This window comes from Hippocampus zosterae, chromosome 21, assembly GCF_025434085.1.
Source record: "Hippocampus zosterae strain Florida chromosome 21, ASM2543408v3, whole genome shotgun sequence".
Taxonomy (NCBI): Eukaryota; Metazoa; Chordata; class Actinopteri; order Syngnathiformes; family Syngnathidae; genus Hippocampus; species Hippocampus zosterae.
The window spans coordinates 3,346,513-3,362,304 of NC_067471.1; the positions used below are offsets into that span (position 1 = coordinate 3,346,513).

Below are 15,792 nucleotides of genomic sequence, written 5' to 3' on the forward strand. Positions count from 1 at the left end.
AGTGTTCACAGGCAATGCTTACTGGCAGGGGGAAAAAAAATTTAGATCATTACAATTCACAGCGCCAATTCTCCCGAGGCGGATTTGATTTGCATGCCTCAAATCAAGCCGTCGAACCTGACAATTAACTTCCGCAGCAGGGGAGATCTGCGTGGGGCCCACCATGGGAGGGCCGGGCATGCAAATGAGGTAATTATGAGTGCCAGTTGAGGATTAATTAAGGAGGCGTTTAAAGTTGGCAGAGACGGTCTTTTAGGCATTTGTGTGCCATTTCGGAAACATTTTCACAGTGTACTGCAAAGAGAAAATGCAGATGCGTTTGAGTAACACAATGGCCGCAATGATTCACAGGATACATTCACATATCTGTCAACTTTTCGGAGTGCCAACCTGTATAAACTCCCAAAAAAATCCTTATAAAGAGCAAAAAATCCTTATACCAAAGCATTTTATATGTCAAAATAACGGCAGAAAAAAAACACGAAATTTTCAATGATATTTATTGTAGATCTCCATAATACAATGTCTGGTTAATGTCTAATCATCATTCTACTTCGTGGCATTACTGTGTTCAGAGTTGTATTCCTGCGTTACTTTTTTCACCAACTCCAAATCATTTGGAGTTTGTTTATGATTGTTGTTTATGATCTAATTTCCAAATCATTTGGAGTTGGTGAAAAAAAAACCCGGAATTTTTCAGAATCCGTATGATTTGTGCGATACGGCCATATGCGTAGATTCACCATAAAATCCGTATGAACTATGGCTAAACCGTATGAGTTGACAGGTATGCATTCAGAGGCATTTTTTTTTACGTGAGAAAAATCGCACCCCGCAAAAAAAATGGTCGCAAAAAGAGGATACATATGTCAACTTCGCACTTCTTGCCATAAATAGAAAATCATTTATTTGATCATTCAGTCACGATACGTTGTTGGCATAGATCAGGGGTGCCCATTAGGTAGATCCTGATCTACCGGTAGATCTAAGACAGTTCCCAAGTAGATCCGAGGCGTGTCGAGAAGAAAAAAAAACAAACAACCATTTGTGTGTCTTTGTACATGTTATTAATATATTTTTTGTGTTAATATACACTGCACAAAATAAAATAAAGCAGGTAAATCTTACATTTACGGTGGCGCGTGATTACGTCACCGGAAGTTGTTTGCGGTCAGCAGTTTGCATTTGCAGCTTGTGATCAGAGCTGTTGCGCTCTATCTTTTATCGTCATGATTCTCATTCAGAGTTTGCTTCGTGTACAATTCACCTAGGGCACGAGCAAAGAATAGGAATCTAGGAGGGCCCAGGGAAGCACTTTAAAACAGTACGTGTGAGCTACGATAGTTAACAGGCTGCAAAAGTGCGCGTGCGCCGGTAAGAGTAGATCCCGGGAGGTTAGTTGATCGAAAAGTAGATCTTCGATCCAAAAAGTTTGGGCACCCCTGGCATAGATAGATGGACGTGGATACGTTATTTATTTATGAATGTTTTTTTTTAACCAATTAAGTGAAATTAGATAAATTACCGGGACACACCGTTAGAGCTCTAACCGCACACTAATGTGCCCCGGGACACCGACTGGCTGGTGTTGTCTATCAACTAATGTAACATAAAGTAGAATATTACAAAAAATATTTCTCTTCTCTTTCACAAACAACCCCGGAAGTAGGAGAGGAAGGAGCTGTTGCCCTATCTTGTAGTACAACGATACCGCCACAAGATAGCGATTAATACTGTATCGTGGTGGCTGGCACAAACAAAAAAAGAACAAGTCGTTGAAGACTTTGGTTTCCCGATTATTCCCCATAAATGACCACTAAACGGTAAAAAAAACACTGGCTTTTCTTGTTGTTTGTTTACGAACGACCCCGGAAGTCGTACAGGAAAATAGCCGTTGCTATATCTTGTAGTACAATGATACCGCCACAAGATGGTGGTTAATACGGTGTCGTGATGGCTGGCAAACGAGAAAAAAAACGAGCCGTTGAAGAGTTTGTTTTCCGCGAATATTACCCAGAAATGACCACGAAATGGGAAGAAATCATTGTTGTTGTTTATTCGAATCATTTCATATGTCGTGTGGCTCTCAAATTACTTGAACGGGGGTTGAGGGAGTTTAAGCTTCAAGTCATTTTAGTGCAGGTGTGCTTAATTGAATGCATTGTTCAACGATGGTAAGTAACTTTCATCGCTGAAATAGAAGTTGAGTGCCTTCAACGAATGTAATGAACGTGTGCTGGCATTTGAATCTTCATTCTTTTGCTAATAATATGCGTGGTATTAATTAGAGGCGATGTGATTAGCATAACAACTGCTCCTGGACAATGTCCAGAGGTAAGAGCAGAGAGTTTTTGCGCTCATTAATAAGTCCCCAAGAGCACGTTTTTTTTCAGCTCACTTTAAGAAGTCTCTGTAGACAGTTGGCAAGGACACAAGCGGAGCCGAAGCTGTGTCAGAGTATTTTTAGAATGCTTCGTGTTTTGTTATAAATTGTCGGTGGATTATAACCCAAATCATACCAAAAAATGACCGCGTTCGATCGAAGGACGGAAAAGAAAAAGTTAGGTTCCACCGAGATTTGAACTCGGATCGCTGGATTCAGAGTCCAGAGTGCTAACCATTACACCATGGAACCATATGGCTCCACCAGAGGCACATTAACCCTTATAAACATGGGTAGGTACAAAGATAAATCGTAAACCCGGGCATAAAAAACTCCACGAGCCAACAACCAACGTCAATTCAAGGAAATGACCGCAAATAAAGACATGGGTTCATGAAAAAATGGCAACCTAAATGTAAAACATAAAACCTGCACGTGAACTTTAACCTCTGCGTTTCTAATGAAGCTACTCTTACAATTTTTCAGCCTTGTATCTGCTGTTCCTGCTCCACGTCAACTGCACCGACATGTGCTTGACTTTCCACTGTTGAAGGTACAAGTAGTAAGGATGTCATCACCTCTTTCATACATCCTGCAAATTTGCTCAATCAGAATCCTACGAGAAGTTGACATTCATCCCCCTCTGCCTTTTTTTTCCAGAACACCAACCAAAACTGGATTTTGCCGCAACAGTACATGCTTTGACATGTCAGTCAGGGGCAAATGTTTTCAACACATGAGGATGGACCAAGTAAGTTTTTTTTCATCTGTTAAAATTCACACACTTGTACACTGCATTTCCTGTGCAGAGTCTGTTAGCGCTTTTGGCTAACTCTGTCCCACCATTTTGTGTAGGTGTCTTTTCCACAAAACAGTGGCATGGGAAAATAAGGCGGAGAATGCCAGGCTGTGTGAAAGGTGTAAGTGCCAACTTCTTTGATAAAGTTGTGTTAAAAGCAATTTGCTCTGTCTGACCAATATTTTACGTAATATCATGTGGTTATCTGACTGCGATGCAAAAGCCCAGACAGTTCTGGCAGTATCCACCGTTGCTGGATACCGTGTTGAAAGGGCACAGGTGGGTAAATGGGGAATGCTTAATAGGTGTGAAAAGGAGCTAAATGTGACAAAAATAGCTGCTTAGAGATTTAGAGACTGAACATGAAAAATGAAAATGTCACCTTCCTCTACTTCCAAGGACATCAGAGACATTTTCCATCGCCGTTGCCCCATTTTGTGTGGACCAAAATGGCAAGCCTCTGGGTCTTCCCGTCCCCCGAGGGGGAGGAGCCACAGCTCGCCCCGGAGGTGAGTCACTCAAGCTCGAACCCTCGCGCTGTCTCCTGTGTTTGCAAGTCCAGATTAGTGTCTGAGCAATCGGCTCTATTTGTCCTGAACGCCAACCAACGGTGGATGAGAGATGAGGCAGCATAGTGGAATAGTGTTTGGGAAAAGGGGGTTGGGGGGGGGGGGTTGCTCTCCTGTGGTTGCAGGGTCACAGGATTGATTTATGGAGCAGTCGGGGTGACCTTGAACAAATTGAATCATATAAAGTATTTGCCTCCAAATCAAATTGGTAGTAAAGTCAAACACGTCTTGACCAGTAGAGGTCACTCTAAGGCTTCTTCCAATGCACTTAAAGTTTCGAAATTGACGTCACGAACCTCAAACATCAGCAAAGTATGTTACTGCTTATGAGCCGCTGCTGAATGCGAGCTGCATGCGTCTGCTAAACATATTACACACAAAAATAAGGCAAAATGTCTTTTTTTTTTTCCTGGTGGGGAGAACTTCCCCCCATGGGCTCAAATTGTCCATATCAGCAGGAATAGAGCACACACACCATGATACTGTTTCTTCCATCACCATGCTTGTGAAGACACACGCCATTTTTTAAAAATAAAAAAAACATTTTTAACCCTTTCATGCAGCCTGTCACCTGATAACAGGATAAGCTGTCCACTGTAGTAACCGCCATCCCTGAAACGGTTAATGGAAACGACAGCTACGCGTTGGCTAACAGACAGACGGAGGACATAAACGTGTTAACACGTCCCCCCCCCCTTTCTTTAAAATTTTAACACGAGAGGGCGTGAGGGGGAGCCGCGGTTCCACATGGATGTACTTCGATGAGGCTGGTGAACTTGTAAAGAGAGACAATAGGCACGACTTGGCACTGTAACACATGATGCCTCACAAAAACAAAACAAAAAAACAATGGTATAATCAAATCCATTCCAATACTGAGAGGCTTTTTGGAGAAGTATGCATCCCACTTGACTAATTAATAGCTTCACCGCTGCCAGGAACCTGCCCTGAAATTTGTCCAAGTGCCCAAAAGGCGGGCATGAGAAAATGCAACCTCTGCGCCTCGAAGATAGCAGTTTCGTTCCGTGATTCTTTACTGTACCACTAGAGGAAGACTGTGCTCCACACTTGAAAAAATTGGAGCTAAGCGACGACTTCTGATGAATCGGCTTAAAATTCACGAAAAACACCAAACCTTCTCAGCTCTTTTCATAATTATTTTTTGGGGTGGGTTTGTACATTTAATTCAGATATTTACATTTAAATACACAGCGTGTCTTTCAATAGATTGATGTCTGTATTTTTAGCTCATTTTAATGATGCATATTAGTATAAAGAAGAAAACGCGTATGCTGCACCGCTTTCATCCTGGTAATCGCCGCACGTTCAAAAAGATACGCCATTCTCTGCTTTTGATGCGCACACGCCAGCGAAGGCGTTTTTTTCAGGAAACCATGCGAGCGCCATCTGGCTCGAGAACTAATTTGAAACCTTTTTGTCTGACGACCGAATCAACAACGCAACCTTTGGAGTACTTCTCATGCATGAGGTCTGGGGCCGAGTTGAGCAGTTTTACACAAATATTGCCTCATCTGGCCACGCGTGGCTCCCAATGAAGGCCTCGGGAGTGGGTTTTTTTTTTTTTTTTTGCATCATCCTTATCTCGTCGTGTTGTTTCGATCACGTGGTTTGCTGCAAAAAATGGGCTTCAAATTCTGCTGCAATCCGACATTTTGATGGCCCATTTAATCGAGTTGTCCCGAGCGGATTTGCGACATGAAAACAGCGACGATTGGCCGAATGTAGGCTAATAACTTTTTTTTTTTCCTGTGAATTGATGATCTGACATGTCAACCCCTTCATTTGGTAAGACGTTTACCATCGAAATGAGGCAACCCGGACGTGAGCTCCGTTAATGGGATGAAAATGTGCCTCGGGATGTGTCCAGTGAGGCGGCCAAAATTGCAACTTTTGATGTCTGTGACATTCAGAAGACTGCAGACCTCCGCCAAGGCCAAACAGTTTTACGTTGAGACCCGCTGGGACTTTTAATGCATTATTCAGTGAGACATGAGGGTAAAATGTAATGTCATCTAACTAAAAACAAAGGGTGATGAAAACTCCCTGGTGGAGGTTTAAACAAAAAAAAAAGGCGGGGGAAAAATTGTACACAGTTTTTTTTTTTCCCCATGCTGAAGGAAAAAAAATAAAAATTCTGTGTGAGTCCTGAGTGAGCAGCTGTGGCCATAAATCTGACGGAATGGTTTTGTCTTGTGGGACCGTTGCCATTTTCTCCTCCTTGCTCTAAAAAAAAATGCTGAGAGCAACAAGTCCGGGCGTTTTCCCCTTTTGAATGGCATTGTGGGAAATATGGGAGGCGATGAGAGCTTATGTGAAGTTTTGCTTTTCGTTTCGCCGATTCCGGCCTGTGTCTTACTTTTAGATTACGCTCGTACGAGCTTGGGGTTCGAAACACCAACGCCGGGCTCGTTTGCATTCATCGCGCGGGTCCACGCGAGATTGCACCGGCATACGTCAAGGAACATCTGGACGGTTTGAATTGTCACGGACAGTTTGCCGCAGGTGCAAGTGGGTGGTACGTTCATGCGGGTTATTTATTTGAAGGCTGAGTGTTTAAAAAAAAGGTGTCCGTTCACCCAGATGTAATTCAATAGCTGGAAAGACTAGGAGTTCTTTTGGTTCTTTTTTGTTCACCTGTCACATGGAAAAATAACGTGCAGTCAAATTTTAATGTGCCATGATGTCAACTTAAAAAAAGTGATGTGTAGTCAAATCCATTTCGTGACAAGGGGCAAATTATGAGAGACGATTTTCTGTGTGATACAGTAAAGGCCTGACTCATTTGGATTATTTTATTTGGCAGGTGATGCCAATTCCGATATTTGGTCTGATACCCAATTAATCGACCCCCCCAAAAAAGCAAAAACAAAACCAAAAAAAATCAACCCCAAAAAAACATTAATTGCTGGCAGAAACACCACAGGGAAAATATTGTGAAAATCAGCTTTTAAATTTTTTTTTTCAGATTTTATGATTATTATTTTTTTGCCAGGGGTGCTTTTAGTAACTCTTTCAATATTATGATCTTTGTCTTGCAATGTATTAATTTGATTAAAAAAAAACAACTACCCCCCCCCCAAAAAAAATCCGGTGTCAATTATTTTTTTCCCTCCCAGATTTTTTTTCTGTTGTGGGGGGTGGTCTTGATGGGACTCTTTGAACATTATGATCTTTGTCTTATATTTAAAAAAAACTACCAAAAAAAAACCCCATCCGGTTGTCGATTGAATTAAAAAAAAATCTGATTTTTTGGGGGGGAGGGGGCTGGGGGCTTAGCCTTGTGGGGACTCTTTGAATATTATGATCTTTGTCTTATCTTGTAATCTATTAATTTAAAAAAGTAATATTTTAAAAATTGACCACCCAAAAAACATTGGTGGTTGCTTATTATTATTTTTTATTTAATTAATAAAACATTCATATTGGCCCATTAATCAATCGGGCACAATCATAGTACAAATCCGAAACCACAACAAACGCCACAACCATACCTAAATGAGTCCTATTCTGCTCATGCCAACGGAGTCAACCATGCGACCCAATTGTTGTCTGACAACGCCCCCCCCCCCCCTCCCAAAGTCTTCCACTGCATCTCAACGATGGGAATGATTATGTTTCCCTCTCCATCATGGAAAGTAATCCTGGGCAGCAATTTGTCCACCTGCACGAGTGAACCGCAGGCTTGCTAACAATTACTAGACCAAGAAAGAAAACATTATCGGGTCATTACAATAATGATAGTAATTCAGGCCGGGCTCCACGAAGCCTCGGCTCCTTCCTTCCTTCCTTCCTACCTTCCTTTCTTCATTCTCCTTGCCATCTATACCTTTAAACTTACTGTATTCCCCATTTGCACCCCATGCTCATTTCAATCCTTTTGAGCGTCTCCTTCAAAGCCCGCATAACCAGATGAAAACCATAAATCAGTCGGTCCCCCCTCCCCCCAAGCGTGTGGCGCACATGTTGCCGTCAAATATATTGTGCTTCAAGGCTGAAAATAGTGCATGGCTTCAAAAAGGGGATTTTATTGAATTTGAACAAACGACGAGCATGCCGACTGTCTACAAAAGGGAGCGCATCATTTGAAAAAGGAGCGCTTGTTTACGTTTTCGCTAACGCTCCCAACATGACGCGAGACGCTGACGGAGTCACCGCAAGGCGGCTGCTGGCAGCTCTTGTGGAAAACTTTGGAAAATGTTTTATTTTTTGGGTGGGGGGGAGCAAGATGGCCCCATTTTCTCATGCGGAACGTGCGGTGCTTTCGTAGCTCAATGGCGCAGCGCAGAGAAGTTGAGGGAATCTGGCTCTTCTGGGTGGGCCGTCCAACACACGTATGCCAAAATCTGCCACGGATTACTTTTGTCGTTTCTTTCGCGGAGCTGGACTGACATATTGGTTTAAGAGACAGCCATTCTGTTCCTGCTCTGATAAATGCTCCTGCTCTGATAAATGCTCTGCTGATATCATGTCGTTTGTCATTTTATTGTTTTAAGCACATCAAATCCAGACCACAAAGTCTGATAAATGTCATTGTTTCTTTTTTTTTAATTTTTTTATGGACTTTTCCCAAAAGTTTTAGTGTTTCTCAAATTCAATCAATATCACATTTTTTTCCCCCAAACCGATAGCAGTTACAAGGATTCACTCTTTGACTGCTCACTGTCACTGAGACAAAGTACCGATACCTTTGACGGATGACAAATTTCATTGAATACAATAACAAGAAATTTTGAACAATGACCTTTCTTTCTGACAAAGACAACAGTTCGCCAAAATGCCGCAGGATAGCGCCAAACACTTCAGGCAAAAAAAAAAGAATAAATTAAGAGTATCGGTGGCTGATATCGGTAGTCACTTTCAGTATCCGATCCCGCAAAATAAGGCTGGTATCGATATCTGGTATTGACACTATTTAAATAGCTTCAATGCTAAATGACCATGCATCAACTTGTAATTTTAGCCAGGCAGAATCACAAGTTTTAGTTATCCAACTTGGGCAGCTAAAGTTGAAATATCTCAACAAGCAACCAACATCAAGATAGGAATAGCTTTGTGTCCCTAATTTGACAAATAAGAGTTAATTGCTGTAACTCTCAGAACAACATGTAGAATTTTTTTTTGTCGTTTTGGCAATAAGACCTTCTTTAATGTGGCTCAGCAGGCATCGCAAAGCCCATTTAATGGCTTGCGGATCCGAGCAAACAGCAGAGAGGTTCACTGAGAAAAACACTCACACCCTGTTATCAGATTTGAGCCTCTACAAAGAGCTCTCAGGCAAGCAACAAAAAGCTCAAGATAGTCCTACTTTTTTTTTTTTTTAGAAGACGGGCGACTTGATTAGCACCGTGTCATGTTGGTCTTTCTCCTCTCTGTCCCCCCCCCCCCCCAAAAAAAAATCCTATCGTCCTGCTTTCATTTGTCGGAGCTGTCGACAGGCGACCCGGCCTGAAATTAAAAACCTTTTTGGTGTTTGTTTGCGTGTTGTCAGCGCGAGGCTTTTTTCCCCCATCATTCCCACGGACGGTATCACTTTGGCCTTTTTTTGAAAGACGCATTTGGTGGGTGATGGACGATTGCGCAAGGGAATCAGTAAATGGAGGGGATCGAGAAACGCACCGTCGAGACCGTTCCTTTAATTTATGTACTTAAATGTCAAATAATCGCCAAAGTCTATTTGTGTGACCTACGAGCCAAATGTTGATTCCATGAGGAGTCATGGGTCACGTCCTGACTGATGGTGGTGGTGGCGGGGGGGGGAATAGAATTTTTTTTTTTTTTTGTCGACTGGTGTATATACACACCTGGCAAATTGACTTGGAGAGTATTTTTGTTGCTTTCACACTTAAACCCTTTCACGCACCCTGTTACCTGATAACACGATAAAGCTATCCATTGTAGTGACCGCTGTCCCCTGAGAGGGTCCAAGATGTACACACCCCTACTCAAATGCTGATTGAAGGCAAAAAAAATAATAATTCAGAATTCATCTATTCATTTTCTACTGCTTACGTGTCAAGTCGTGGGGGCAGCAGCTTTAGCAGGGAATTCCAGACTCCCCCAGCCACTTCTTTCGGTAGGATCCCAAAGTGTTCCTAGGCCAGCTGGGACACGTCGTCTCGCCAGCGTGTCCTGGGTCGTTCCCGGGACCTCCTGCCGGTGGCACATTCCCGGAACATCTCACCAGGGAGGCGTCCATGAGGCATCCTAATCAGATGCCCTAGCCACCTCATTGGCTCCTCTCGATATGGAGGAGAAGCGGCTTGATGCTGAGCCCCTCCCGGATGATCGAGCTTCTCACCTTATCTCTAAGAGAGAGCCCGGACACCCTGCGGAGAAAACTCATTTCGGCCGTTAGTATCCGGGATCTCGTTCTTTCGGTCACGAAATTCAAAATTTTTATTATTAATTTTTGTGTGTGTGTGAGACAATGCACATGAAGAGCCAAACCCAACTCCCTCGACCCCCAAAAACAATAAAATATATTTAGTATAGGCCCGAATGTCGTTGTGAGAGCAATGAGCCCAACCAAATAATTTTGAGTGCAGATGTTTAGAACAATGCACGTTTGGGGCATGTGCAGACATACCGCTGCCTGTAATTTATGTAGAAAAGTTAGAGAGTCCATTTACACATGAAATGGAGTCCCGACAAGTATGGAGCATCCATATTTGGCTCCACGTACCTTCTCTCTTTATCCGCGTATTTGTCGTCGAGCCCAAAGACACGAAAGCAATCAGTGGGAGGCTTTGTCGCGATTCTCTTGAGACACGCACTCAGGAGGAATGTGACGAGGCCGAGGCGTAAGACGGTGTTGACGGAGTGAGCGGAAACCACCTGGAGCGCAAACCAAACCTGCCAAGGTCACTTTCTCATTTGGTCATTTGTCTCCTCTTGTAGATATTTTTGTACAACAACAACAAAAATTGCAATGGATAAATCTCAACTTTACAATGCCTGAACTTTACAACACATAAAGCATAAAATAATGTTTTCTATGGATGTTATGCAAAGCAAGAGCTCCGAAAGTGTTAATTTGGTTGTAGAACGCGTATACTGTTCGTATTTTGGCATCTCCGACCTTGTAAGGAATTTTGACTTAGGATGGGCACCATCTGGAGAATCTCGTGGTTTGTTGGCTTGGCATTTCAAGTATGGCTGCGTTGCATAAATACCAATCCCCAGTTCGATGCATCTGAAAGGAAATTAAGTCAAGCTCGTTGAAAGAGTGAAATTGTGCCAGGTGCCGGCACGCTGCGGGGCCTCAGGTGTTTTGTTGTCAGTGTCGTGCTCGTAAATCCTCAATCTCGTCACGTCAGGGCCTCACACCTCGCTCCAACCCTGCTAAAATAAACACGCCCCCAAAACCTCAAGAGCTGACTGCGTTCCATTCAGAGCTACAACATAGTTGCACACAAACACACACACATACACACACGCACACTATTCCCATAAAGCCAGTTTGTACATTTTTTTAAAATTTGCAACACCGCAGAAATGTCTCGCGAATGCACAAAATGCCAACTCCAAGCCGAACCGCCAAAGATAGCGCGCATGAGAAGACATGTTATTACAGCGGCCACCCCAATATCATAAATTTCTCATGATACTCGCAGCGTGATCCCAATGCGGACAAGTCAGTTTTCTTTATTTAGCGCTGATTCACAACAAAAGTTCTCTCAAGGCACTTTATGCGTGGAGCAGGTCAAGAACCAAATTCCTAATAACATAATATACGAAAAACCATCCGAATCAAACATGAGCAAGCACTTGGCAACAGAGGCAAAAACATATTTTTTAAAATTCTACACTAAATTTCAGAGAAATAGGACAGAAACAATGACGGAAATTTAAGTATCCAGGCCTAGCTAGCTAGCTAAAGTAGCATGTTATGTTAGCTAGCTAAGTAGTATGTTATGAAAAAAAAATGCTAATGGTCCAATCAAAGTTGGTGGGGACTCAACGCATGAATCTTCCAATCAAAGATTTTTATACATTCCCTGCAAGGATCTTAACTGACGGTGAACAGTAGTTACATAAAATCAAATCAAACAGATCAACAAACAAATCATCCAAACACGTTTTCACAAAACTCCACGCTTCGATAAGATCAAGCAATCCTATGAATGTCGAATTTCTTGAACAAGGTTTGAGGGTTTTCATGACGAAGATTATATTTCTTTGGGGTGGGGGTGGAGGTGGCAGTAAAACAGTCCAAAATCCAGATGTCGACGGCCGAGGCAATGCAAAAGACACATTGTTTACGTACTCGAGAAATAAGTTTTAGCTTGACATTCTAACTCGTTTGGGTCATCCGGTCATCTCTTTCCGTGGCCTTACGTCTTGTTGACTCCCAATCACATTGTAGCGTTGGGTTGTCTTCAGCGCCTGAATTTCTTTTCACTATTTGTCCCATTCTCGTTCTGATTGTTTTTGGGACTGCAGTTAATTCCAATAACCTGCATTTGCGAATTCTTAATTCCTGATTATTAGGTTTTAAAACAGCAGGATGAAAACGAGCCGGAGTTTTGAAAGCGTAGACAGACAGCCCCCCCCCCCCCCCCCAGTGCCCTTGAGAGTTCTTATGATTCACAGCCTGGACTCATTCTCAGCCATTATGTTTGGTTACCACCATCCAGATACACAGGCAGCCCAAGTGATTTAACCCCTTGGATTTTGTGTGGAATTAGTCACAGTGGAGCGCGCCCCCTCCCAAACTCCCCCCCTCATTCTAATTTTATGGTTTCTTAGTTTCCCACCTGTGCTTACATGACTGAGACTTTACAATAGTTCTCAAAGAGTCAGCCATTTTTTTCCCCATCTTTACTGAAAGAATGGGCTGGTGGGGCTGGAATTATCATAGAGCGTTTGTCAGGCAGCCAGTCGCGGAGGCGGGGCCAACTGGTGATTTATGACAACATCTGCAAGACGCAAAGTCCTCCGCTGTGCTTTTAATCATACAAAGAGCAAGCGGCTGGACTGGGGGATTGAAAAAAAATAGATGGTCCAATGGGGTTTTTCTGGAGCCAGTTACTCGGAGTCCTCGGAGATGACAACTTGTGTGAACGTGTTATATGACCGTGGGACTTTCGAGGTTCCAAGCTCAACCGAAAGTCAGCTGGTGTTTGGACCAAGCGTGAAGCTATTTCGGTGATTCCCACATGGTCGTCGATAACCTCTGAATAGTTGAAATGCTTTGTCTCTTACAAGGCAAAAAAGCCAAACTGTCAGCGGCCACAACGCAAATCTTGGCCGATTTATCTGTCATCGGCTCTGACTCTTAAGTGAGCACCAACGACCTCACATTCCGACACAGCTCGGGGGCCACCTCATTTTTCAAAATCTGCACTTCGGGGCCGAGAAGGCTTTCGCAAATGTTGTAAAGAGCTCGGAGATCGTAAAAGTCAGACACACGGGCCCCCCCTGGCAGATTTCCTGAGCGTCAGAACTGAGAAATAATCATTTCTGCAAGCCGCCTATAGCTATTTGATATCATAAACATCTGTCTGCGTGTCACCACATCTGGCAATCATAAAGACAAATTAGCTGCAAAACTTGAGCGTCTGGCCGTGAGAGCGTGCGGCATTTGTGTCCTGGCCGTTGCACAAGAGGAAAGCTCGCCCGAGGGAACCGACTGGACGTTGTTAAACATGCAGATTGGTTTGCTGATCTGTGACCGGGACTCCCATCAGTCATCTGCCAGTCATTGGTCTACTTCCTGTCTCGTTTCTCCGAGGCGCTAAAATCAAAGAGGGGAAACTATTCTGCAAACTTCCCACCGCTTTCTTTGGGTGCACGGAGAAAGAACGTCATCGGCTAGCTTGCGCCCCTCCATTTTTTTTTCTTTTCCAGCAGTTTCCTAAACACGTGAATCAACCATTACGGAGAGTGTTTGCAGGGGGGGAAACAGCCGCCCTCCTAATTGTAACATGCACGGTTTGCCGCGTCCAAACAACGCAACTTAAAGGCAGTCGTGCATTGTCGTGTGGATTCACCAGAAGTAGCCAGTACATAAATGCCGAAAATCAATTTTAATGACATAATTGTGGGGCTTAGGTTAGCGTGGCAGTCAAGACCATGTCCACACAAATGACTTTTTAATGGCGCCATAACTCATTTTGGACAGCGCCCCGAATCAGAGTTGTTTGTTTCTTTTTATTAACTGTGATATTCCCGATGAACTGCCCTTTTGGCTTATTTCTCCCTTTATCTCAAAAGTGACTTTGCTATGGCGCCTTTTCTGGAAATGACTTTATCCAGCTGTCTCATTGGCCAAAATAGATCCTACATTTTCCCAGCAGTGCCTCTGAATTATGGGCCAAATTAGCCTTTTTATTTGATTTAATGTTTTATTATATTTTTTGTTTATTTGTTATTTTGTTTGCATTAATTATTTTAATTTATTTTTTATTTGTAATTTTGTTTGCATTTAGTATTTTATTTTTTTTATGTTGTTTGCATTTATCATTATTATATTTTAAATGTTATATTATTTTGGCTTAGCTGTTTTGCAAAGCGCTTTGTTCCAGCTGCAGCTGTTGTGAAAGTGCCATGTCAATCAGGGTGTACTGTATTGTATTATCTCACATTTACGAAGCGGTTGAGTCCCTGACTTGGCCTCTGCTTGTATCTGATTTGGTCTTGAACCTGGAACTTGGCACCAAGTAGATCTTGGTTCGGTTTGTTGACCCAAAGTGGATCGCTCCTCGAGTGTTCCTCCGCCAGCAGATGTTTCCCAGGTGTTGGGGTCTATGCTTTCCCCACCATCTTGCCTTAATCGCCGCCTCCCCCCAAAGCCCTGGCAAGACTTCCAACAACCCCCGCTCCCTCCCCCCCATTCTTTGACACTAAAGGCGGCCAAGTCAGCAAGGCCAGGTGTACTTCGACAAAACCGTGAGGAGGCGCGCTAAATGAGACATGCAGGCAGCATTAACATCTTGTCCACATTTCCATCGAAACCGGCCGAATCCAAACACTGACCTGGCAAACGAAATTGGACTGCATTTGACATAGTAACCCCCAGACCGGATTCAAAGCATGAAGCTCTCCTCTATGGTTACAAACTAAAGGAGATCAGAGACCATTTCCAAGAGCAAGTTTCAACAGCGAACCCCCTTCCCCCCACCACCCAAGTTGGAGAAGAGGGAGGCCTGAAACAACAAACCACAGAGTAAGAGCGAGGCTGGCAGATGAGGGTGGGAGGCGGCCAAGGGCATGAGTCATTAGCCAAACAAAGTGGAGCTGAGGCTAAGCTACACGAAATGGCGCCGTGATGTTGCAATCTGGGCTTTGGACACAAAAGGCGGTTGCGTCCAATTAAGTATTGTTCACAATGGCCTCGTTATAAATTGCATCATTAATGAGCACGGTTGCAGAAAAGTAGCCCTAGCTTAGATTGACGTGATGAGCGTGAGAATGTCGATGGGATTTCGACGAAAAGTTAATCGCTGCACTAAAAATAGTATTTTTCCCCACAAAAAAGTTCTTTACATTCAATAAACTCGTGAAAAAAATGTATTTGTAATTGCGGTATATAAAATTCATTTTTGTATCATATCCGACGACAGTTAAGTGCATTGGTGTCAAAGTCGAGGCCCGGGGGCCAGATCCAGCCCGCCACATCACTTTATGTGGCCCGCGAAAGCAAATCATGATCACTGCTCAAACCTGTACCGAAATGTTGGAATCACGTGGAATAAATAAAGTTGACATTTTGTTAGCCTCGTTCCACTTTTCTCAACAACAGACAAATGGTTGACTTGAGTCATTTCAAAACTAGTAATCCATCCATTTGTTGTGTACACGTAATAATTATTCGGTTTCACTTTTGTAACGGCCACTCGAAGAAGACGTTACTCCAAAGTGGCTCGCGACAAAAATTGAGTTTGACACCGCTGGTTTCGTGAGTAAAGATTGTAGTAACTGTGGGAGTGGGATATTCGAGAGATGTGTGATTTTTTTTTTTTTAGTCATTATGAACAGAAGCTGGAAATTCACCCCAAAAAATCACTTCAAATTATGAT

General features: G+C 43.1%; 1 long non-coding RNA gene and 1 other non-coding gene across 3 annotated transcripts in view; one reads left to right on the plus strand and one right to left on the minus strand.

Moving 5' to 3' along the window:
* The first annotated feature begins 2,053 nt into the window (after positions 1-2,053).
* Positions 2,054-15,792, plus strand: part of LOC127594068 (uncharacterized) — a 32,861-nt gene continuing 19,122 nt past the window's right edge. The window contains exons 1-5 of one of the 2 annotated variants that reach the window (XR_007960579.1): positions 2,054-2,174; positions 2,870-2,945; positions 3,044-3,134; positions 3,239-3,303; positions 3,582-3,691. This is a non-coding gene — a long non-coding RNA (uncharacterized LOC127594068). The remainder of the gene's footprint in view (positions 2,175-2,869; positions 2,946-3,043; positions 3,135-3,238; positions 3,304-3,581; positions 3,692-15,792) is intronic. The other variant, XR_007960578.1, reaches the window with a different exon arrangement.
* On the minus strand, positions 2,564-2,635 carry trnaq-cug (transfer RNA glutamine (anticodon CUG)). The gene has a single exon. It is a non-coding gene; the product is annotated as a tRNA-Gln (tRNA).